The following is a 25,860-nucleotide window of genomic DNA, read 5'->3' as shown; positions in this document are numbered from 1 at the left end:
ATACTGTAGGTGTAGACTGGAATAACCAGACGCTAGAGATTGCCAATCGATTGCAACTCCTGGCATATTTCGCCGAACAAAACAGATTTGAAATTATAGTAAAAATAGAAGCGACTGAATGTAAATCAGTCATATACATTCATATTACATTATTATATGCTTTGCGACCCATTTGTGTAAATTTCTGGGTCACAAATATTAGCGATTTAGCTCCTTTAAGTTTCAGGAATTGCAATATTCACAAATAGCATCCATTATTATTTCATGTGTTATGCCATTTTGGTTTCCAACTAATTTCAGAATTGGAGTTTTCAAACATTGTATTTGAGAAGGATGGAGGTTTTCAGATTTATAGGTGACTATAATGTTTAAACATCTTGCAACTTTAAACAAAAAGCCCAGACTTACTGTAATTAAACGGACTCCTCTACACCCAATTATTTGAATGTAGATGAGAAAGGAATCTGATATGAACTAACACTGTGTAATATTAGATGATAGGGTATTATGGTGCCATATTGGAACATGTCTTTCCTGCATTACCAAATTAGTTAATTATACATAGAGAATCACAGTGAAACGAAGAACTTCATCATATCATCTAGCAGGTCAGTGCTTTAGTGAAAATGTCCGCTCTATGTGTCCGATATCCTTTATTCTTTCTTTGAATTTTTTACAAATAAGGGCTTTGGATAGTACTTGGATCTATATGATTAAAATGAAAAGGGCAGGTTATATTAGAGCCACACTGGCTAGGCGAGTAAGGCACTGGCTTACAAACCAGGAGGTCTGGGGTTCCATTCACATGTTGGTTGAGAAAGTTTCCCAGGATTTCCAGCCTGGTTCCTCCTTTTGTGGGGAGTTGGATGGCTGAATGGTTAGCACATGCACGCTTTGTCATACAGTCTGTCATCGAGACAACTGGCGTGGTTTCTGTCCAACCATGTGGGTTTTCTCGGATCTCCTCCCTTTGCTAAAGACCCCTATGGGCAAGCGAATTATTGTAATAAAATTGAACCGTATGTTAGTCCCGAAATGACCTAGTTTGTGTTGAGTGGATGTTAAACCCCATTCCTCTCTCTCTTTATATATATATATATATTGATTCCTATAGAGGGGGAGCCAGTAGGCTCAGTGAGTAAGGCAGGATTTTTCAACCGAGTTCCCCCCTTTAGTTTTTCCTATGGATGAACGACTTTGAAATTCTAATTTTATGACAATCACATTGACTGACAGGAAAGTTCTTCAGTCAGTCAATTTCACTGCCAGTCAGTGAAGACAGGCAAAATATAACTGAAAGGAAATCCCTGAACAGGACCCAGACCAAGTATCTGATATGAAATACCACTCAGTCATGTTGGCTGATACTATAGCTTGATGTGCAATATTGGAACATGTTAATTGAACTGATTAGATAAGTGTCTTGTTACCTAACAGTATGTTTAAATTATCAACAAGTAAATCTGAACTAATATACTTATAGGCTGGTCAGATTATTCTTATCTCTTCCACTATAATTAAGTTAACATTTACAGTCCTTACATGAATTCACCATAATCTGAAAATTTGGAAATTATCTCATTTAAAAAGAATTGATTAGAGGGATGGATCAGTCTGTCTGGTGTGTAGAGCTGAGAGAGAGAGATTGAATGAGATGGGGAGAGATTAGGAATGAAATGATTGAGAGAGAAGGGGGAGAGACCTATGGGAGGAGGAGAGAGAGAATGAAACCGTGGGTGGGTGGGGGGAGGGCGTATAATGTCTTACTTTTCTGCACGATCCAGCGTGCTATGAGGGGAATTTTGTCAGGACAGCAGCATATTTTTTTGCCTACTTTTCTTTGAATTCCAGCTGTCATGTTTCTGTATGTGTATGCCAACAAGTTCACTTGTGGACTTCCATACAAGTGCTTTTTTCTTGCAAAGCCTTCCATTAGCTCAGTTAGTACAGAACAGTAGGACATTAAACTTGTTTCATTTTTATTTCATTTATCAAGTGTAAAAACTTTGTAAATAGAGTTTACAGACATGAGACATCAGTTTTAATTGATTTAGAGATGAAATATTAATTGGTTATTTCTGTGAATGGAGTCAACTGTTGATATTTTATCGAAATGAAAGAATGAACTTGAAATAAAATATCTTTACACCACTTGTAATTATACCCTTCATAAAATAAAAACAAACATGGAGGCTACTTCTCACAGCTTTTTGGTATGTTTGATGTTGTCTTATGAACTTCTTAGGTGACAAACTGATTCAAACGGATTAATCAGAATTGGTTTTCAATGAGGTTAGTTCCCACAGTCTTGGTACGTTTGATGTGATCTCAAACCTACTGCCAGAACAACTGTTGTTATTGGGATGTTTATAATGTAAACAGTTAATCTACAGGGAGAATTAGTTGGATTTATAAACAACTAAGTTTAATAGGAAAACAGCCCTAATAAAATAGTTAGATCTTTGACCCTCAAGGTCCAGTCTATTCCTATTCAAAGTGTTTTTACATGGTAATCAGACCATATTTTAAATGGTGATTTGACTGTCTTGATTGTAATTTTACCATAGATCTTGTGTTACTTTGATGAGTATGAAATTAAAACAGGTTCTTCAGATTATTTTGAGTTAACTAATATATTACAAAAATAAGTATTTATTGAAATTGGTTTTAATTTAACTAAAATATTATACAAATGTGTACTTAAAGATACATTTTGTAAGATTTAGATAAAGAGCTAGTCGTTCTTGCTATGGTAGTTCAAAAATAGATAATGTAAAATGAATAATTTGAAATTTACATTCAAATTACTCTATAGCGAGCGAAGATATTAGCCTTTGAAGGTTTGACAAGATGTGTGCAATAATTTCAACCACCGTACTGGTTGTTCGAAGCTAAGTCTCGCTCCTCCATTAAATCAAAATATAGCTGAACAGTTCTAATCTATTTAATATCGGAGAAATCCGATGCCATCGAGAGTTGATTATAACCTGGTTAATGTCTAATTAAAAATTTAGAAAACAGTTCAAGCTTAAAGAAAGACCAGCAATAGGCAGATTTAGCTCTTGCATAATGTATGTTTAATTTGATTTCAAGTTAACTGAAACATTTTACAAATGTGAATCGAAATTAATTTTAAGTTAACTGAAGTATTAAATTTAAACTGGTTTTGATTGTACAAATGTGTAATTAAGTGTCACATTTTATGCTGTGGTGTTGTTGTGTTTGCATAAAGTCAAAGTACATCATTTCGTTTCTTTAGTTTCAACAGACACATTTTAATTAAAACTGAAGAATTTGATTCCGTATTTTTTTTCAATTATTTAAACATATAACACTGCTTGATCCTTTTAAAAATCCCCTTTAAGATTCTGGTTATTTCCGTTGAAACCACAATTTTGATTTCTATGTTGAAGTTTTCCAGGAAGTGGGGGTCGTTACAATATGCCTCAGTATCTTCTGATGGAAGATAATTACCAACAGATGGCTGATTGAAAGGAAGTCAAATTAAAATCATTTTCTGCATCTTAATCTGTGTTTTAAGCACAAAAAAAATTATTGGACACAAGATCAAAGACGATTATTGTCTGTAACAGTTATATCAAAGTTGTCATTCTTATTGGTGAAGACATCCATGATAGTCTGAAAGATGGAGCAGCGGTGGTTCAGTGAGTAGGACATTGACTTGCTAACCTGGACGTTCCGTGTTTTCGATCCCTGTGTTGACTGAAAAAATTAATCGTGATTTTCAACCATGTTTTCTACTTGTCAGTGGTGCAGGTCCTGTGTAGCCTACACGTTGCTGTGCACGTAAAAGAACCCATGACAGTTGGAATTCGATATAACAGTAGGTCATTGTGCCGCTTTTCGGGCAAAATTTACCTCATACATGACGTATGCCCTTTTTTATTATCTAAGTCGGAGTAGGAAGTTAAACCCCATTTCATTTCATGTAAGTCAGACCTGGCCTTTAAATCATGGTATGAATCCAGAAGAATCTCTTGGTTCCCATTTGTCAAATGTAGACCCCCTGCTGGGTTGACAAGTAAAGATTTGTCTAGTACACATTGGTATGTACATAAAGACCTTTAATGGAATGTCTTAATCAACAAAATACTTTAGTCATTTTGGGAGAAACGTGTCATTTTTATTTCTATGGTAATGTGTGAAATAGGAAATGAAATGAAATGGGTTTTACGGTCCCACTTTTCGGCGCTGCCTGGGCTAATGAACAGGGGATGTGGTAATAAGAGAAATGTAAATTTTGCCCGGACAGCAGGGTTGATGAATTTTAGTGCTGCATTGTCATTTGGATGAAAAACTAACGTGCACTTAAGACCTATTGGCATATGTGTAAACAAAGCCAGATAGAATAGTCAGAAATGCCACTGTTGGGGCAAAATTCTCCAACTAACATTCCTCACATAATCGTAGAAAATGAAAAAAATCTGTATTGAAGTATCGTGTTGGTGAAAAGTTAAACTCCTTTCATTCCTTTCTCGAGGTGTCTGAGGCCACCAGACTCACGGGTTAAACATTCACGGTCATTGGTGACCAGAGGTGTCTGAGGCCACCAGAATCAAGGTTTAAACATTCACATATATTGGTGACCGAAGGTGTAGGGTTTACTTAATGTAGTTGTGGGTTCGAATCCCACTTCCGACCAAAACTTTTCCGGAAATGACCTAGCTTATGTCGAGTGGATCCCTTTCTCAACATTTTACTTTAAGCATCACTCCTTGAGTCCTGTGTATTTTGTGTTGGCAAATGAAATAAGATTATGCTCTGAAGGAAAGGTCAGGTTGTTCTGCAGTGAAGCCATGGAAGGGCCTGTTTCAACCTCGCTATCACTACATTTCAGCGAAGCCTTAGTTACAAATGAGGTTCTGTTGATTATCAATGAAATGTGCGTGGATGAATGATCAATTGATGGAATTTATAGAGAGAGAGAAAAAACAGGGTTTAATGTCCACTCGACACAAACTAGGTCATTTTGGGACTAACACAGTAGGAGGAAACCGGAGGACCTGGAGAAAACCCACAAAACTAGACAGGCGACCCTACATGACAGACCTTATGATACAGCACGCACCTGCTAACCATTCGGCCATCCAACCCTCTGGAATTTATAGAAGTTGGTGGAAATATGCCAATGTTTACAAAGGTAGACCTCTATTTTTTGCCTCATCCAAAGAACTAGACACATTTTCTTGTCAGCCCAAGACAAGTGAAGGTTCTCCTCAGTATCTGTTATGTCTACTCCAATGTGTACACAGGTTGACTTTGGTCCTAGACTGTCTTGGAGGCACTACTCTTGACAAGTGGCTGTTCTCCTCAGCTTCACTTACGTCCATTACAATGTGTAGATTTCCTGTGACATAACTCTCTATTTTAAAAAGAAATTCAAATGATATGTCCATTTTGTATCATTATGTTGTAGTAATTTGTAGTATGTGGTGATATTGAGGTGGTATTGTGTAAATCGTCCCACTCGTGGGTAGACATTGTTTTTTTCATACAATCATACAATGGGTAGACATTGGTATTTCATACCATCCGAACAAGTGAAGGTCGGACTTAAAAAATCCTGAAGGTTCTTCGAGGTCAACATCTGGATTTGAAACCTGGGACATTCTAGAGTCCAGTACCCTGACAGCTCGACTGCTAGTGGTTCTTTGACATTCATCATCATGTGCACAGGGGCATACTTTGATTTTTAATACAAGAAGTCACAATTTCGTTGTCAGCCCAGCAGGTGCCACTGACATGTGAAGGCCTGGCTTCAAAAAATTCTTCTGGGCCCTCTCAGGGTTTTGAACCCACAATATTCTATTAAACATAAGACAAAGACCAAAGCGACAAAACACTGACATTGTAAGCTATCAAGCTAACTACCAAAATAAGAGATAGACAAGGAAATTCAGACGTTTGACATAATGGATTATAGATATTAGTCATCACTGAAAACAGACAAATTTTATCGCACGTTAAATTTAATTTACAGATCTTCGCAAAAGCCTTATTTAAGTTCTGAAATGAGCCGTGGTCTCTTAATCATATTTAATGGTGAATCTGACTTTTATTTTAAATACGTCAGCCTGCTGCCATGTTGTGTCAAATGGACTAAATATTGTCAAATTAACGTCCGAAGAAATAAACGCGATCACACAGTAAATGTGACGTGATACTAATAGTAACTCGATATAAAACATGTAAAAAATGAGAAAAAAAAACAACCAAGTTTATTTTACCCACCAAAGGCTTTACGTGAGATTAAGGGAGGATGATGGGAAAATTATTCGGAAGTTTTTGCGTATTGATCTTTGGGTTGTTTATAAGATTTTACAATCCTCCCGTGACCATATGACATAATACCGCTAATGAGGGAGAATTGATGGACTTATGGAAGATCTGACAGTAATTGTAGACCTAAATTTGTTTGAAAGCTTGAAGCACTATCTTCATTGACAACTCGTATAAAATTGTCTTATATTGTCAGTCAGGATAGGAATTAAAGGCCTCGTAATCAAGCGCGAGGCATCAGGTTTGCAAGGTTTCAGATGCATGTTTTTAAAACATTATAACGGTCTGGTTTCCATCAGATTGGTACTAAAAGAAGGATGGTTTTGGTAACTTGGAGAATAAAGACTACTGAATACCTCATTCACTTCAAACGAGTAATTAATTAAAAGAGTAAGTAAATTGCTAATTTAAGATAATGGACTTCTCTGGTAGCATCAGAAACTCGTAGTATCAGTCATTAAAGAAGAAATACCTGCAAATTAAGACGAACATTGACTGCACATTAGCAGAAAAAAATCCCGCATAAATGAGCGAGCCCAAGACCATTTGCCTGTTCATCTTTCATTTAATTACGATAATGAATTGTGCAACTATATATAATCATCCATTATATTTTGTAATTTCATCTGAAAATGCACTTCTACACTTTTTATCGCTAATGAGAAGATTATCATTATTTCCGTAATTGTTGTGCAGGCCCTGGAAAATTTTTAATGAAATAATAAACAAAAAGTCACTGAAACATATTCAGCTCATTTAAGTTAAGATATATTTAAGGATAATAAAAACAAACCCAAATTCTTCATAAATTGTAAATAAGAGATATACATTAAAACAATTGTTGGTTATATCACCACAGTCTGTCAAGACCTTATAATTACCTTTCTGTGGTTTAATTAATTATCGGTTACCATAATATTGATATGACATCTTGGAGCATAATCTTCTTAAAGGGACAATAACACTCTTGCTGGCTTGACATCTCCAGAAAATAAAAAATAGCCTTATTCTAAGTACTAGATGTGTTAGTGTCCTACCTGTTGTGTAAATTATCCATTAAATCCTATTTTACTTGTCCAGAGGGTTCAAAAATATTTTTAAATCCAAGTCCCATTTGAAAAGCTTTACTTGATCTGATATGTACGTTTTGTTGTTTGTGATGTCTGTTTATTGTGTCTTGTCCGTAGATTTGTTTTGTATATTTGTATGTGTGTGGTGCGGTCCCCCTGCACTAACTATATTTGTATATTTGATCATTGATATTTTAATCAAGAGGTCCCTGGTTTGATTTTGGTGTAGAGGAGAAAGTTTTTTGCGATTTTCTAGTCGGTTTTCTGTTTGTCGTTGGTGCTGGATGACGCACCAACCAAAGAAAAGCATCTAGGTCCCATGCATACTATTGGTATACTAAAGATCTCTAGACAGTTCACAAATATGCTGTAGCACCACTGTCCCTCACAACACACTGCATGGCATATGCCCATCAGCATTAGTCCAGTTGTGTGTATTTCTAGTCAAAGCTGGGCTTTGACGAAAAGATTATTTCGTACCCTTTTGAATGGTACGCATATGTAAGAAACAATTAAACAGTCTGTAATACGAGAATAATTACATAATATCTGATTATATACGAAATCAGTTCAGTTCCGAATGGCATACAATGCGTGGAAATGACATAGAAACCTAGACCGGTCACTGAGAAGGTTGAGGGATAGCTCAGTCTCCGCCCTCGCGCCACTAGATCGATTACCGTGAAACTTTCATTTGGGAGTTGAATTTTTTCCCTTTTTGCCATGAACAGCAGGGCCCCCTGAGCTGGGCTTTGTTCCTGTGAACGTCCTTCTGACTGAGTTCAATGTATATCGTTGCCAACATGTTAAAAATCCCATGACGGTTGGCTACTGAAGTGCTGCTGTCAGGGCAAAATTGTTCCTTGTACCTCACTGCATGGCGTGTATAGGAACTTCATTAACCCACTTGTTCCAAAAGAGTAGGATATTAAACCCCATTTCATTTCATTTCATTTTATTTTCCTTTGTTTTATTAATAGTTAAATAAAGAACAGAGAGTGAATCGTGGAATATTTGCCAGCAGTGTGTTAATTAATTGATAAATCAAACACGACTGAATACGTTCCGTGTTAATTTTGTTAATTTCAACGGCTTTCGTGTATTTCATAATTGTTTTCGGCTCCGCAAATAATCTATTTTCTAGTTGGACAAGAAATGTGGACTGATTAGGCAGGTTTGTGTATGTACGTAGTGTCATAATTTGTATAAATGTATTAAAATTAACATATGGATCTGTATGTTAAATAGTTGTCATGATGTTTACTTTCCATTAGTTATTGTAATAAGTTGAATGTTGTCTGTTTTCGAGATCTGATGTAATATATAGATAGAATTCAATGGTCATTGAGTTCTGTTTTTATTCTATAACTACATGTATATTTCAAAATACTGTACTATCCAGGTTATCAAAAACAAAATCACCAATAACGTTAAAATTCATCATAGGTTCCGCCCTTTTTTCTTCCTTTTTTTACAAAAATTGTGGTTGCAAGTGTTGACGTAGTTACTGTTTGACGTAATTCTGAAAGTGACGTCATTAGATTGTAGACTGTCTGTGATCATGGAGGACTGATGTAATAGATAATAAAATATAGCCAACCACATGGATAATAATTAATAAAAATTTAATTCTAGATTTTATCCTTGAGCATTTGGAGAGCCCGAAATGTCTCAAAATTTGCACTCCATAGGGCACCCTGATTAACGTGAATAGCTGTGTGGGTTGTGGGTGGCCTAATGGTTAATGTATGCACGTTTGTATGTGACAAGGAGTAGGGTCGCTTGTCCAACCTCATTGGTTGTCTTTGGGTCCTCCGGTTTTCACAAACTTATAAAGAACCCAATGCGCAAGCGAATTATTGAAATAAACCATATGTTAGTCCTGAACTGCCCTAGTTAAACCCCCATTTCTCTCTCTTTTCTAACGTCCTTCTGTCCTGCTCCAACTGGGCTAATGAAGCTGGGTTTCGTGGTGATATAACTTCAGTGGAAGTCGACATAAAATAACGCTATTTCACACACAGGACATGGGAGTCACAGTAGCTTAGTGAGGTGGGGGTCCTGTGTTTGATCCCAATGTTAGCTGAGATAGTTTATCAAGATTTTGGGGCATGGTGCCGGACAGAGGGCCAGGCAAGGGACAAGGTGGACCAGGCAAGGGACAAGGTCCTGTGTACGCATTGGTGTACACTTTAAAGAACCCTTGGCAATTGGAATTTGATAGGCTGTAGCACTGCTGACAATGCAAAATCCCCTCATAACACACTGTATGGCATATGCCCCTCTTCATTAATCCAGTCGGAGAAGACCAGTGGAACGTTAAACCCCATTTCATTTCATTTACACACGGGAGATTCGACCCCATCCCCACTCCCATCCCCATTCCCAACCCCACTATGGTGATAACTGCAGGAAAACACTTACATATAAGTTTGTTTTTATTTATAACCCACTATCCAGGATGAACATTTTCATCATCTTATGAAAGATTAAGATTTCCTAATCATCTTGTTTCATTGCTCCCATTCATGAATTCTGTAGCGATGTTAGCCATAGAATTAAATCTCTTGGTAAGCACACCGAGCCACCAGGCATGAAAACCTCCGTTCTAATGGCTTGATTGAATCGAACGACCTCAAAGATTGCATTGCTTTTATCTCCACTCCAATTTATTTATTTCTGTTTTTTTTTTGTTGTTGAGGAGTTTTGCTGTTCTTGTAGAGTAGCTGTCGGTTCAAGTTACTCGATTCAGTATTTGAAGTGGTTATGGCTGTCAGTGACTAAATTGCTAAAATGTTTTGTCATCAAATTTACATCAAAGTTTCTGATGGTTTTTGGTTCTTGCATTGTTGAGAGAGAGGGGGGCGATGTGAGTTGGGCTTTTAACCTCAAGTGTTGGTTTGTATCCCAGGCTTGGTTATGACAAGGAGTAGGGTTGCCTGTCCAACCTTGTTGGTTTTCTGTAGGTACCCTGTTTTCCCCCCACTGCTAAAGACCCCTATGTACAAGTAGATTATTGAAATAAAATTGAACCATATGTTAATCCTGAAATGTTTAACACCACAACTGATCAATGGCCTTTGCCTGTGCTGCTCAGAGAATCAGATAATATCCCTTACCTATATCAAACCCCATTTCCTAAACCTGATTGATTCACAGACTAAACAACAACCTAATTGATTCACAAGCAATTTTTTTAAAATAATAGTCCTGCCGTGGTAAAATAAATGACAGAGAAAATGAGTAGAAAGTTCGAGAGGTCAAGATAGTTGACACTGGACATTTGATACAATAATTACAAAAAATACTTAGACTAATGTTCTTCTTTTAATCTTTATCATTGATTTTTTCAAATCAACTATGGGCATATTGTCATTGAAAGACATGGTTCCATTTAGGTCTCTTCTCTCTGATCTTGTATGTGCTGTACATATGCTATCTATGCAAAGTAGTGTGTTTTATGCCATGTGACAAAGACATTGTGGGTAGGGTAGATGTCACAATGGTGCAACTGGTGTGCTTCTTAAGGTCTGTCATTGAGTCAATGATTTTGTTTTCCAGCCATTACTTTAACATGGCAAGCAATAGGGCCTCCCTGCCTAACCTCATGGGTTTTCTTGGGTTCGTGCGGTTTCCTCCCATGTACACATTGGTATTCACGTAAAAGATTCCTTGGTGGTTCGAATTCAATGTAAAAGTAGGCTGTAACGCCACTGTCCTAGCAAAATTTCCCTTCATTAGCCCAGTTGGAGCAGAAAAGTAGGACGTTAAACCCATTTCATTTCATTTCATTTCCTCTTAATTCAGAATTTCTAGTTGTTAATACACAGTCTTTCTTCCCGACAACCTTGATCAACACATAAGAATTTACTCTCTCTTGATGATGTGTGGTTTCCTCCCAAGTACACATTGGTGTGCACGTAAAAGATTACTTGGTGGTTCGAATTCGATATAAGAGTAGGCTGTAACGCCGCTGTCCTAGCAAAATTTCCCTTCATTAGCCCAGTTGGAGCAGAACAGTAGGACGTTAAACCCATTTCATTTCCTCTTAATTCAGAATTTCTAGTTGTTAATACACAGTCTTTCTTCCCGACAACCTCGATCAACACATCAAGAATTTACTCCCTCTTGATGACATTTATACGGTTATATGCGTGAACCGATAAAATAATATGACGTACAACTATACAGCACATGGCCCCGAACAAATAACACGGAATCAACAAATTGCATTGCTGCACGTCGTCATACTTTATAAATCGGGCTCCAAATCGTTAGATTGTCACGTTTGTTAAGCAGAATTGTAAAAGTATTTAAGCTTCTGTCATTAGGGGTGTCAGGCCACATGATGCCTGGGAGGATTCACACCGTTTGGAGTGTTTATTGGTATTAAAACGCACGATTTTGTCGGTATTTTAGGTGACGTTATCGGATGGAAAGAGAATAACTTCAGCCAGTCTTTCTCATTAATTGCTTATCTGGGATGTTTCGTAAATGATCGCAGAACATTGCAGGTTGCATAATGGATTATCTTTTAGGAAATTCTGACATTACACAAATCTCCTGGGCCTAATACATATTTTCTGGAGTTTCTTTTACAAAAATTAACCATCACTGTAATGTTACTCATTGCTATTACATCAGCTTGTTCATTTCACGATCTTTTTTTTTCTTCAACTTCTGGCAAGTAGTGTAGATTTTCTGGATTATATTTTATTTTACTGAATGATGTTCACAGAAGTCAAAATTAAAGGTACACAAAGCCAGATCACATATTGAAATTTGTTTTCCTTTTTCGAGGAGAAAAAAAGCACCTTTTGAACTTTTGTTTTGAATTTTAGAAAAAGAAATGTATATCATTTCATTCATATATTGAGGGGATGGATGGCTGAATGGTTAGCGCAAGCGCACTGTATCATAGGGTCTGTCATTGAGTCTGCTGGTGGTGGTTTCCATTTTCCCTGGTTGTACGTGACAAGGAGTAGGGTCGCCTGTCCAGCCTCGTGGGTTTTCTCTGGGTCCTCCAGTTTCCTCCCACTGCTAAAGACCCCTACGCGAAGCGAATTATTTAAATAAAATTCAACCATGTGTTAGTCCCAAAATGACCTAGTTTGTGTTGAGTGGATGTTAGAACCCTGTTTCTCTCATTGGCCTGGTTCGTGCAGAAAAATAATACGTTAAACACCATTACAGTTCCATTGAACATTAATCCAATCCTTTTATCGTGTGGAACTAGCGACTCTATTTTGGTTGCAAAATATAGAAAAGCACCAGAAATTGCTAAATAAAAAATAACAAAAGACAACTAATATCAAAATATTATCTCTCAGGTCGAGTTGATTTGATCAGATAACGCGAGAAATTTAAGTTGGTTATTTTCATAAAGGGAAAAAAAAAACACAATATGAACAAAAATAAAATTCACGAGCTTGATATTACTGTTCTCTGATTCTCTGACCTCGTAGAAAAAGAAGCTTTAGAAATCAACGAGAATTTATTCAAGTGATATCTTTTATAGGTTTTCCTGAAATTATTTTCGAGATAGAAATCCAATTGTTATGTCAGAAAACGCTTTCTGATTTTCGTTCTGGAGCTGTTTTTTTTGCACGCTGAAATCTTAGCATTTGTGTTAAGATTAACAAGACTCCTGGAGATTGTAAATTATTGAGAAAATAAATTGCCAGTGGGTTTTTTTTTTGTATCATTTCATTTTCCTTTTGACGATTTATCAAGTAAAATCTACAGGCGGACCTATCGTGTAAGCTGACTCGAACGATGGAAACGTCAGAAGAATTCTCTCGTAATGTGTGTACAGCCACCAGGATAAGAGTATGGGGATATTCGCTATTGTCAATCTCATGCAATTTCTATTGATTTCCGTGACATGCGGGTCAGAGGTCGAATAACTCCTGCTTCCATGTGTGTTTTAGAAAATGGATTTTTGTTCAGTGTTTCTGATATATTGGCTGTCTCTATATCTGATATAATGAGAAGCGTGGGGTTCAACTAGTTTTGACATATATCTCTGATGTACATAAGTACTGGGTAGTTGAGTCTATATCAGGAATCTATACATCTTACGCAATTTAAAATAAGGTCCCAGTAATTTGAACTTTTATATATTGAATATTTTATATCTCTGATGTCCATGTATATTTAAGTGCTAGGGGGTTGAGTTTATATCAGGAATCTGTATATCTTAGGCAATTTGAACTTTGGTTCTTCAGGAACTCCTATTGAATATTATATCTCTGATGGACATGTATATTTAAGTGCTGGACAGTTGAGTCTATATCTGATGTTGATATTTTTACATCTATGGCATTTTAAGATAAGATCCCAGCTATTTTGAACACCTATTAAAAATTGCTTTTTATTTCTTCAGGGGACAAATAATTTAAAATCAAAAAAGTATTTGTTTGCTCTGTTTAAGTTCTTTAAGTTCCCCAATTTCAAGTTTTTAAGCTTTGAAATAAAAAAAGATTTGTCAGTGGATATTTCTTTATAGAGGCCCTGAAGAAATAGAAATTTGTTTGGTTTCACCAATATAGAAATTTGAAAACTGTGATATATAGGGAGCCACGGTGGCAATGTGGTTGAGACGCTGGCTCGCTAGCCTGGAGGTCGGGTGTCCGACGGTGCAGAACGAAGGGCCTGACAAGGACAGCTGTCTACTCCTTCGGATGAGAAGAAAAACTGAGGTCCCGTGTATACATTGGAATGCACCTAAAAGATTCCTTGGCAGTTGGAATTCGATTTAAGAGTAGGCGATAGTGCCGCTGCCCAGGCAAAATTTCCTTCATAGCACGCTGTGTGGGATATGCCCGTCTTCATTAGCCCAGTATAGGATCAGAACAGTAGGACGTTAAACCCCATTTCATTTCATTTCTTTTTGTGATATAGAAAGGGGATTGAAGATCACTAATTTTTTAACTAATATAGATTAAAATTTTGATTGCGTTGGGGTTTTTCAGGTTTTATTTTCTTTTTATGTATATTGAATGATTGCCATTTAATAATATTGTAAAGTGATCCATTTTTGTTGTCTTTATTTGGTGTTAAAATCTTGAAATAAAAAAAATGATCATTTTGATGCTCAAGTTATAATTATATTTACATTAGAACAACTAGGATGGCCTAATGAGAGCTTTAGGTCGTTAGATCTGTCATTGGGTCTATTGGGGGGGGGCCGAATGGTGAGCACCTGCGCGCTGTATCATACGGTCTGTCATTGAGTCAACTGGCCTGGTTTCAATTCCCCAGTTGTATGTGACAAGGAGTAGGGTCACTTGTCCAACCTCGTGGGTTTTCTCTGGGTCCTCCAGTTTCCTCTGACTGCTAAAGAACCCTGCGCGCATGCGAATTATTGAAATAAAATTGAACCATATATTAGTCCCAAAATGACCTAGTTTGTGTCGAGTGGACGTTAAACCCCATTTCTCTCTCTCTCTTTTGGGTCTATTGGTGTGGTTTTGATACCAAGCTTGTATGTGACGAGGAGTAGGGTTGCCTGGGCTTTCTCTAGGTCCTCTGGTTTCCTCTGACTGCAAAAGACACCTACCCACAAGAGAATTATTAAAATTAATTTGAACCATATGTTAGTCCCAAAATGATCTAGTTTGTTTTGAGTGGATGTTAAACTCCATTTCTCACACTCTCTCTTAGAAATAGAAGAAAGAATTATGTGTCATCTTTTAATGAAATTGATTGATCTTTCGGTTTTTCTTGCGATCAAATCTGTTGGTACCAAGAGGCTCCTTTTGCGTGAGAATCGTGAATCTTGAGTATAGACTGAGGATAGGTATTTATAGGGTAAAGAGAGTCGTTTAATAATGATGAGTAAATAGAATGTGCTGATGTAGCCAATTGAATCATCATGATGATCTACTCCCGAGACGTGTCTTACTCCAGGCTCCACAATCTAGATCTCCTCGGCTTTACAGCCTCCAAGAAAAACTTCCCGGTATTACGTATCTTCAATGTTTGGACATAACTAAGATAATTTTAATGTGTTTTTATGAATTTAATGTCTGATCCTACGGTTTACGGGATGAGGTTTGTCCTCAAAGTGAATCTATCGCTTTCAGCCAATTATTGATCATCTGAGCCCAAGTTTGGCTGCGAGAAGCCGCAGTGTTCATTAAGGTAGTCGTCAATATGCATGAATAACGTGCTGCAATGGCAATCCTACAGGCAGCTTGGTGAATAGGAATAAGTCTTAGTCCACTTAGACTGTCTAGAAACCAAGATCGACCACGTTATAAGACAGTGAAAGGAAAGGATGAATTAAATTGTTCGAGATGGCAGTGGGAATATTCTGTGGTCTATATCTGATACTTGCGTCGTCGACCAGAGGTTTTTGTTTATCTTTGCGTGTTCGAGACTGATAGCACAGATCAGATTTAAACAGGACCACTTTTACCCACAGACACACACAGTTTCTATTTCCTGTACACGCTCAGTTGGTAGTAAGGATTATTCGTGCTGGCCTGGTGAGTATTCTTATTGACAATATGATGTGATGCAAATTCCTGGGTTTTTGGTTTAATAATGGTTAACAAGATACAAACAATTATCTTTATTATGCAACTCGGAGTCAACAGTTAATTTGGTCATTTTGAGACTGACATGGACAGCTGTCTAGTCGTAAGGATGGCACGAAAAACTAAGTTCCCGTGTATACATTGACAGGCACATACAAGATTCCTTGGCAGTTGGAATTCGACATAAGAGTAGGCCAAAGTGCCACTGCCCGAGCAAAATTTCCTTCATAGCACACTGTATGGCGTATGCCTGTCTTCATTAATCCAATCGGAGCAGAACAGTAGGACGATAAACCCCATTTCATTTCATTTCTAACAAGTAATTTATTATTGATGGATAAGAGGGGTTATGATTTGACTATATGAAAGGAAAAGCTGGTTAACAATTCTTTATAACTTAAAAGATTATCAAGACACAACAATTTCCCAGAGGCATGATAGGCTATACTCTTTAAATTGCCTAACCCGGTGGATATTCTCTGTGTCTTTTTGGGGTTCCTTCACTACTAAAACACATTGGCATGCATGTAATAGAAACCTTGACAGATGGAATTCTCTCTCTCTCTCTGATATATTCTAATAATTGATCTATTAGATCCATTACTGGGGTGTATCCAGGTTCAATCTGTTCACGAAAGATTGGGTATTCGAGATAATTTTTATGGTTTAAATTACGTTTTAAGACAAAGCTTGAGGGTTTAACGGAAACCACAAATAGGTGATAATGAAGTTTAATTCCGAGGTTGATGAGATATTTGTCTATATCCTGAGGCCTGAAAGTGGTTTGTTTTTTTTAGTCAGGAAGTCATACTTTTTAACAACTGGTTAACCTGATTTCTATGGGCCGTATTCACAGGTTTTACATTCAAATCATTTGTTAAGAAAGAAAATTGTTTTGAATAAAATAGTTGTCATTCTGTTGCTTTGGCATACTTATTTTCAATCTGTTAATGTCCAATTGCATGCAAAGGTCTTTGGCAGTAGGGTGAAACTAGAAAACCTACAAGGTAGGAACGCAACTGGATCTACAAGCATGGGATTTGAAACTCTAAAAGTGTAGACTGACATTTCGGCCACGGAAGTTAAGCAGGTACAAACTTGTGCTAATAGAAGCTATCCACTTAGGGTTTATTTCTGGAACTACATGTCATACTTTCCGCCAAACTTCGGACATTCCCATAATAGATGTTCAACACTGACTTGCAAATGCTATATATTGAGTTGGATCTCATTAGGGGTTAGGGTCAGTTTTAACCTCGGGGGCCAATATATCGCACATTTCTGCAGTGGGAAATGAAGTGAAATGGGGTTTTATCGTCCTACTGTTCTACTCCGACTGCGATTATGACAAAGGGATACTCAGTGGGAACTCAAGGCTATAAAGAAATGAAATGAAATGGGGTTTAACGTCCTACTGTTCTGCTCCGACTAGGCTAATGACGACGCGACGACGGGACGCTTTAAAGCTTTAGTCTTCCATTTGAGTCAATTGGTATGGTTTCGAACCCACACTTGTACCTGACAAGGAGTAGAGTCGCCAGCCTAACCTTTGTGGGGTTTTCTCTGTGTCCTTTGGTTTTCTCCAACTGCTTCTCCGGGTCCTCCGGTTTCCTCCTACTGCTAAAGACCCCTACGCGCAAGCGAATTATTGAAATAAAATTAAACCATATGTTAGTCCCGAAATGACCTAGTTTGTGTTTAGTGGACGTTAAACCCCATTTCTCTCTCTCTCTCTCTTTCTCCAACTGCTAAAGACCCCTATGTGCAAGCGAATTATTGAAATAAAATTGTACCATGGGTTAGTCCTGATATGACCTATTGTTGAGTGGACCTTGAAACCCCATCTCTCTGTCTCTCCCTCTCTGTGTCTCTCCCTCTCTCTCTCTTTAAAGGGTATGATAAGAATAGATCGATCACATTCTCTTGTTGTTAAAACAGGATATAGATCTTACACGTAAGATAAATTGATCATTCACAACAGCGTATTATTTCACAATTGAAATCACTCTTGTACAATAACGTGTCCGTTTATTCACAGTCATGTTTCATCATGAGCTTACTGGTTGTTTTTTTTTTACTTTCACTCACTCGATAAGAAAATCACCAATTGAATTCAATGTTTCTGTCTGAATTGGGTCACAGCAGAGATTTATTGGTAGGTAAATGGACTTGTTGATTGATCTGAATACTCACATGTCAGGGATGTACGCATAACCACTAGGTTCTACGATATCTAACAAGTCTGGAATGGTTCTTCAATCTTCGAGTCCTCCGGTTTTCTCCCACTGCTAAAGACCTCTACATGCAAGCGAATTATTGAAATAAAACAACTCTGGATTATTTAAATAAAATAGAACCATATGTTAGTCTGAAACGACCTAGTTTGTGTCGAGTGGACGTTAAACCCAATTTCTCTCTCTCTCTCTCTTTCTTCAATCTTTTAATTACTGGAACTTACATGTTACATATCTATGACAAATGATAACAATTCAGATACTTACAATGTACTCCACACTTACAGCACAGTGGATAACTGAAGTAGCTACCACTAAGACTAGCAGGAGCAATATCACCTGGGGTCCAAATTCGCCTAGAGCGCAAATTCGCCTGGGGCCTCATTCAATGGCCTTAAATATTCACTGGGTCATGCTGGCTTATTTGATACCACATGCATGGGTGAGCATGCATAAACACATTCGATTTTATTTATATACATGTATCATAGAATTAAATATGAATCTGCAAGCTGTCTCATCAAAACACCTTGAATATCTATACTGACATATAAATATTGGTTCCTGGTGACTCTCTTCATCTAACGGGTCGGCACTATTTCTGATATATCATACCGTAGGTCAGGACATTAAACCCTATTTGATTTAATTTTATTTCAGATATATCACATCATATCATAGAATTAAATATGAATCGGCTTGCTGTCTCGTAAAAACCCCTTAAATATCTATAGTGACATATAAATATTGGTTAGTACACGTATCAATTGATTGATCTGCCCCTTGTTGTAAATGAATATAGAGTAGAGAGACTACGACTAGGTTAGAGATGTGATGAAAGACTGGATGATATATAGTCTGTATACGATAATTGATCAACCAGCGCAATCTCTAGACGTACTTCTTCTGTTCTTCGATCACGATATTGACAAGATCCGTCTGCTTTCTTGCGTCTATCTTTGGGTAAACTAATGTTTTATACGTGTTGATCCCCTCGTCCGATAAAAAGACGGATGACTCTCGAGGAATCCCAACATCTGTCGGCGTGGAAAAACATTGATGACTGTCTCACGTTAGACTCGTCATGTAACTGTCAATATGCTAAAAAGTCAAAGGAAGCCGTCCGGAAATCTATCCAAGTTGTTTGGCATGGTCCATTTTCTTCTGTTATTGGCCATTATTGAACTTTATAATGAGTCTGGAAAGAGTCCATAAAAAAAGATTAAGATCTCCAGCAAATTAAGTAACAGTTCCGTGAGATATCTCGGTGCATCTGACAGCCAATCAGATTGCCTGATAATGTTAATTGCAGGTCAACAATTTATACAACTGACATTACGCAAATTAACGTTGATGACTTATTTTTAGAAACTTACTAGTATTTCGTGAAACGGCAGATATTGACCTTGAAAATACAAAACAAAACCAATTGCATTAGACTGTTTGTGTTAGGTCCGTAGATTAATGATTTTATTTTTCATGATATGGATTTTTTTTTTAAAGCTTAATGCAATCTTTGATATAAATTAAGACATCCCCCATAAGGAACAATGAACTCTTCTTTAATGTGCATTCACTCTTTATAGTAACTATAAACACTGGAATAGCCAACTTATAGAAAAGTGATTACTTTATTTGAAAATCATTACCAAAAGAATAGCTTCAAATAAAAGACTTGTTGAAATCTGGTTGAAACGTCACAGTGAAATAAACTATATTAATTGTTATCCATAAATACTGTATTATTTGGTTATGTTCCAATTACAGGGGGATCACGTGGCTAAGTGGGTAAGACGCTGGCTCGCTAGCCTGGAGGTCGGGTGTCCGATCCCTGCATTGGCCGAGAAAGTTCCTTCAGATTTTCTGGTGTGGTTTCCCCTTGTCAGTGAGGCAGGATGAGGGCCTGACAAGGACGGCTGTCTAGTCGTTCGGATGGGACGAAAAACCAAGGTCCCGTGTACACATTGATGTGCACGTGAAAGATCCCTTGGCACTTGGAATTCGATATAAGAGTAGGCCGTAGCGCTGCTGCCCGAGCAAAATTTCCCTCATAGCACACTGTATGGCGTATGCCCGTCTTCATTAGCCCAGGTTAGGAGCAGTACAGTGGGACGTAAAAACCCCATTTCATTTTTCAGTTCCAATTACTAAATACCTTTCAAAGAAAAGAATAGCTCATACCTTATAGCTTACGAGTAAGATGCTGGCTCAATAGCCTGGAGGTCACATGTTTGCTCCTGGTGTTGGCCGAGAAAGTTTATCAGGATTTTCCGGGGTGGCATCAATAAAAGAGCACTTCTCTCTCTCTTTCTCTCTCCTCTAGTTTCCTCCCACTGCTAAAGACCCCTATTATTGGAATAGAATTGAACCATATTAGTCCCGAAATATCCTAGTTTGTGTTAAGTGGATGTTAAACCCAAAGCTCTCTCTCTCTCTCTCCCTCTCTCTCTCTCTCACACTCTCTCATTATGTATATATACATGTATATATGTAGCCAGAAATCTCTTTATATAATTTTCTGTTGATAATAAGTACATTTTAAAAAGATCACATATATCATGTCACTATTCTACACATAAATATTGTGGCGTGCTATCATTAAAATTTGCATAGCAGACAATAAAGGCGCCGTTTCTCTGTATTAAACAAAAAAACTCAGGGAATTTTTATACTAAATTGTGATCAATTTTTCGTAATCAAACATTGAAAGTTAATTAAGGCCATGATTGATGTTTATGGACGGACGTGAAAGCGGAAGATCGTAAAAATATGTAAGTTCCAGACGCCCATTATTCTTTGTTACATAATGCATCGATTAACGTCGGGTTCGTTGAAAAAAGCTGTCTAATACGGTGTACAGGTATCTAATTATAGTGACTGGTAATGCCCTCCTTCGTTTCTACCTTAATGAGTTTTCTATTGCCAAATGACCATTATATACCTATATGCTAGGTAAACTGTCTCCGTGAATTAGGCAGGTAGTCTGTCTACTGTCTTGTTGGTGGTAATGGACTAGTGCTTAATAACAGCTATACATCATTCTACTAAATGCCACTAGTTATTTTCTGTTTCTGCTGAGTTTTTGGTACATGGTAGTAGATACGCAATGACGATGTTGTAGACTTTACATTCAACAGACAGAGAGAGAAATGGGGTTTAACTAGGTCATTTTGGGACTAACACATGGTTCAGTTTTATTTCAATAATTTGCTTGCCTGTAGGGGTCTTTAGCAGTTGGAGAACCCAGAGAAAACCCACAAAGTTGGACAGGTGACCCTACTCCTCGTCACGTACAACTGGGGAATCGAAACCACGCCAGTTGACTCAGTGACAGACCTTATGATATATTGCGCATGTACTAACCATTCGGCCATCCAACCCCCCTTAATTTCAACAAATACATTTGCCAAATGGAAGACTTTTGAGTGTTCTAGTATATGCAAAAGATACATTTGACAAAAATGTCATCTGTTATTCAGGCAATAGCTGAACAGGGTTCACAATGTACAGGGTATCACAAAATGTTCAATATATCTTTTGCTCTTTAGATTTTAACTAGCTTTTAAATGGAGAAATGATTTCTGGGAAAAAGAAAACCAGTCTAAACGCGTGAAGTACTTAATGACAGACTTAATGTTCTAAAGCATAAAGCATACATTCGGCTATCCAACCTTCCTAAATTAAAGGGTGAATAATTAGTGGACAGATTTGACAATTTGGGTGCAATAGATTAATGGATTAGAAAATCCTGTCTGGGGATTCCCTCCCCCCCCCCACACACACAACACTTTAATATAAGCATCTTCACGTTTGTTTTGCTTATCCTACATACTGTGGGGGGTTGGGTGGCCGAATGGTTATCGTGACAAGGTTTCCTCCCACTGCTAACTGCTAAAGACCCATAAGCGCAAGCGAATTATTGAGATAAAATTGAACCATATGTCAGTCCTGAAATTACCTAGTTTATGTCGAGTGGATGTTAACCTCCATCTCTCTCTCTTAAGAGGGGTTGGCCGAATGGTCTAAGATCTTAGATCAAAAGATCTGTCATTGAAGGTTAAACTCCATCTCTCTCTTTCTCTCTCTCTCTCTCTCTCTCTCTCTCTATACTGTAATTCAGCTATAAAATTGTAAACATTGCAAATAAATATTGTTTAAACCAAAAACAAGTATAAGAGGAACCTACCAGTTGTATTGAATATAAGAGGAATATACTGTTGAATATTATTTGTCTATAACCAGTGTTCTGTATATCATTATTCATGGAATCGTCTCGAACAATGTAATTAATCTGTCAATTGGAAAACAATAGTATTACCATATTATCGTCTCCGGTATAAACCATATACATGACATCCAGATTAACAAGGGGCGGCTTTCTACTGACTAACGAATTGGCACTGGCTCAGTAACCAAGATGCTGGTCAGTAAAGTTTCTCAGAATTTTTTCCAACCTGGTTTGCTCTTGTCAGTGGTGCAGGACGGAAGGCCAATGACATCCAGATTAACAAGGGTTGACTTCCTACGGACTAACAATTTGTGTCTTCAAGTTCATAATGTATACTATACATGTTGATTTCAATGGCACTGACTCAGTAACCAGTAGTAGTTGTATTCAATCTCAGTTCTTGGGATTTTTTGGAGCAGTTTCCAGTTGTGTGTCTAATTGTTTGGTTGTTTGGGAAAATCGAGGACCTTGACAGCTGAAATTTGACGAAGAATAGTAAGAAACTCCCATGTCCTGCCAAAATGTCTCATAAAGCACGCTAGCATAGCCTGATAAGAAATGAAATGAAATGGGGTTTAATGTCCTACTGTTCTGCTCCGACTGGGTTAATGAAGACAGACATACGCCATACAGTGTGCTATGAGGGAAATTTTGCCTGGGCAGCGGCACTATGGCCTACACTTATGTCGAATTCCAACTGACAAGGGATCTTTTACATGCACGCCAATGTGTACACAGGACCTCGGTTTTTCGTCCCATTCGAACGACTAGACAGCTGTCCTTGTCAGGCCCTCCAGCCTGCATCACTGACAAGGGGAAAACACGCCGGAAAATCTGAATGAACTTTCTCGGCCAATGCAGGGATCGAACACCCGACCTCCAGCGTCTTACCCACTTAGCCACGTGATCCGCCAGCCTGATTAGAGCTTTTGCGAAAAATAGTATACTTGCAATTTGTCCATGTTTTCCGATTTTGTTAATTAGAGTTTGAATATGATATTATTAATAAGAGTATCATTGCGGATGGTGGGGAGCTAAATGACAGACCTTAATTATTTTTCAGTTATTAATTTTATCTATGGTAAAATAAATTAGACCTGGTCATAATGGTGTGAATATTTATGATATTAATAATAATGAAATTATCTTTTATTTTATTAACGAAATGAGAGTGCTTTTTTAAGGTTTTCTTAGATAATGGGTTTTACATCCAAAGATAGTTTTAAGTTTCAGCAAATACTATAAGAACAATAGACGAACATTGACAATAGAAAATATATTGTCTGTTGATCTAAACGCGGACCATGATTTGATCTCCCGTTTGGTTGTGATAGCAAGCGTTTGACTACATGTATATCAAGGTAGCGCTATTGATCGGAAGTAGAATGCCCCGCAGTAAAACGAATCACTCATGTATTTTGCGATAATCTGATTAATACAATTTGCCGATAATCTGTTTGAACATGCGATCATTAAATACACTGCATGTCAATTTCAACCTTTCATATGTATATATCTAATCCTAATTGATAGCTGATTGGAACGTGATATATCGCTGTAGATAACAAAATCTTGCTAGTAATTACAACCTAATCCTTGCATTTACAAAAAAAAAGGTAATATAAGAAAAAATACATCTAAAAATCCCTGCTCAGCAGCTATACAAATGAAATGGGGTTTAACGTCCTACTGTTCTGCTCCGAACTGGGTTAATGAAGACGGGCATTCACCATACAGTGTGCTATGAGGGAAATTTTGGCTGGGCAGCGGCACTATGGCCTCTTCTTATGTCGAATTCCAACTGTCAAGGGATCTTTTATGTGCACTGACAAGGGGAAACTATGCCGGAAGATCTGGATGAACTTTCTCGGCCAATGCAGGGATCGAACACCCGACCTCCAGGCTAGCTAGCCAGCGTCTTACCCACTTAAACACTGTGACCCCCCAGCAGCTATACACAGATCCACTGACCTGTCCAGTCTCATCTACTCTTTTTAAGGGAGGGTTGCTGTTACCTCTCTCATTTCATATAAGAAAAAAATAACTGTTAATGGGGTATTGTCATGCACCAGACAGAATATGCTTATTCCTCACATAATGGAAACATGGTGGCGCTGTCAGTTATGTCGCTAGCTTACAAACCAGGTGGTCCTTCTGCTGGTTAAGGAAGGTCCTCAGACTTTAACAATCTCGTTTTCCTTTGGGGAATTGGGTGGTCAAGTGATCTAATGTCTTTGCTATAGAACATAAGGTCTGCCATTGAGTCAGGTGGCATGGTTTAGATTCCAAGCATGTGTATAACAAGGAGCAGAGTCAAAACCCCTACCTCACTGCTAAAGACCCATACCCACAAGTGAATTATTTAAATAAACTTTAATCATATGTTAGCTTCGAAATGATCTGGTTTGTGTCAAGTGGATGTTAGACTCCATTTTTCTTCCTTTTGTTCGATTCCATGTTGGTGGTACAGGATAAAGGGTCTGGCAATGAAGAGCCTGTAAAGGTGCACGTAAAAGATCCCTTAGACAGAATTCAATGTACACAGAATTCAATGTAGCAGGGGTTGGGTGGCAAAATGGTTAACGTGTGCGTTAGATGCTAAAGATCCGTCATTGAGTCAAGTGGTGTGGTTTTGATCATGGGTTTTCTCTGGGTCCTCTGGTTTGGGCCCACTGCTAAAGACCCCTTCTCGTCTCGCAAGCGAATTATTGAAATCAAATTGCAGTTCTGATTCTACACAGCTGAATCAGCAATTTTCCAATGATATGAGTAATCTTTATTAGGATTCAGGCAAAAAAATGTTCATAATTATTATATTTCCTTGAAGCAATGATTGCAGTTAACGTGTACAAAGATTTCTTACACAGGGATGACCTGCAGTTATACTGAATTATGGGATAATTTTATGTGTAGATGACTGGATTGATAGGTATCTTGGCATTACTTTGATAAAATCTTAATGATATTTCTTGGATTAATTCTAGTGATAAGGGAATTCCCCAGGATTTAATGGTAGCAAGTAGGGAAATGAAATGAAAGACTATTTTCCGAAATGTGATAAATGATTTGTGGAGTTTTCTTTTATGATGGATTGAGATAGATTTTGGGACTTTCAGTATATTGATTAGGTTCATTTTGGGACTAACATAAGTATGTTAGGTGGATTTTAAAATGGTCTGTCTCTCTCTGTCTCTTTCTCTCCTCAATCCCCCACCCCCCGCCTCACATCTCTGGCTGTCTCCCTCTCCTCTCCCCTCTCTCTCTCTCCCCACTTCCCTCCATTGCCCGTGTCTCTCCCCTCTCTGTGGCTGTCTTCCCCTGTCTCTCTCCCCACTTCCCTCCATTGCCCGTGTCTCTCCCCTCTCTGTGGCTGTCTTCCCCTGTCTCTCTCCCCACTTCCCTCCATTGCCTGTGTCTCTCCCCTCTCTGTGGCTGTCTTCCCCTGTCTCTCTCCCCACTTCCCTCCATTGCCCGTGTCTCTCCCC

At 37.8% G+C, this 25,860-nt stretch overlaps 1 protein-coding gene across 4 annotated transcripts in view; it reads left to right on the top strand.

The window, feature by feature from the left end:
- Positions 1 to 25,860, top strand: part of LOC126827498 (plexin-B) — a 310,132-nt gene that overhangs the window by 92,970 nt on the left and 191,302 nt on the right. The window contains exon 1 of one of the 4 annotated variants that reach the window (XM_050556893.2): positions 15,769 to 15,862. The exons of the other annotated variants lie outside the window; for them this stretch is intronic. The gene's annotated coding sequence lies outside the window, so the exon portion shown is untranslated. Of the gene's footprint in view, positions 1 to 15,768; positions 15,863 to 25,860 lie in introns of those variants that run through there. 4 annotated transcript variants of the gene reach the window in all.

Source organism: Patella vulgata, chromosome 7 (assembly GCF_932274485.2).
Source record: "Patella vulgata chromosome 7, xgPatVulg1.2, whole genome shotgun sequence".
NCBI lineage: Eukaryota > Metazoa > Mollusca > Gastropoda > Patellidae > Patella > Patella vulgata.
Note: the sequence above shows the minus strand (reverse complement) of the source record. Positions and strands in the feature narration are given on the sequence as shown.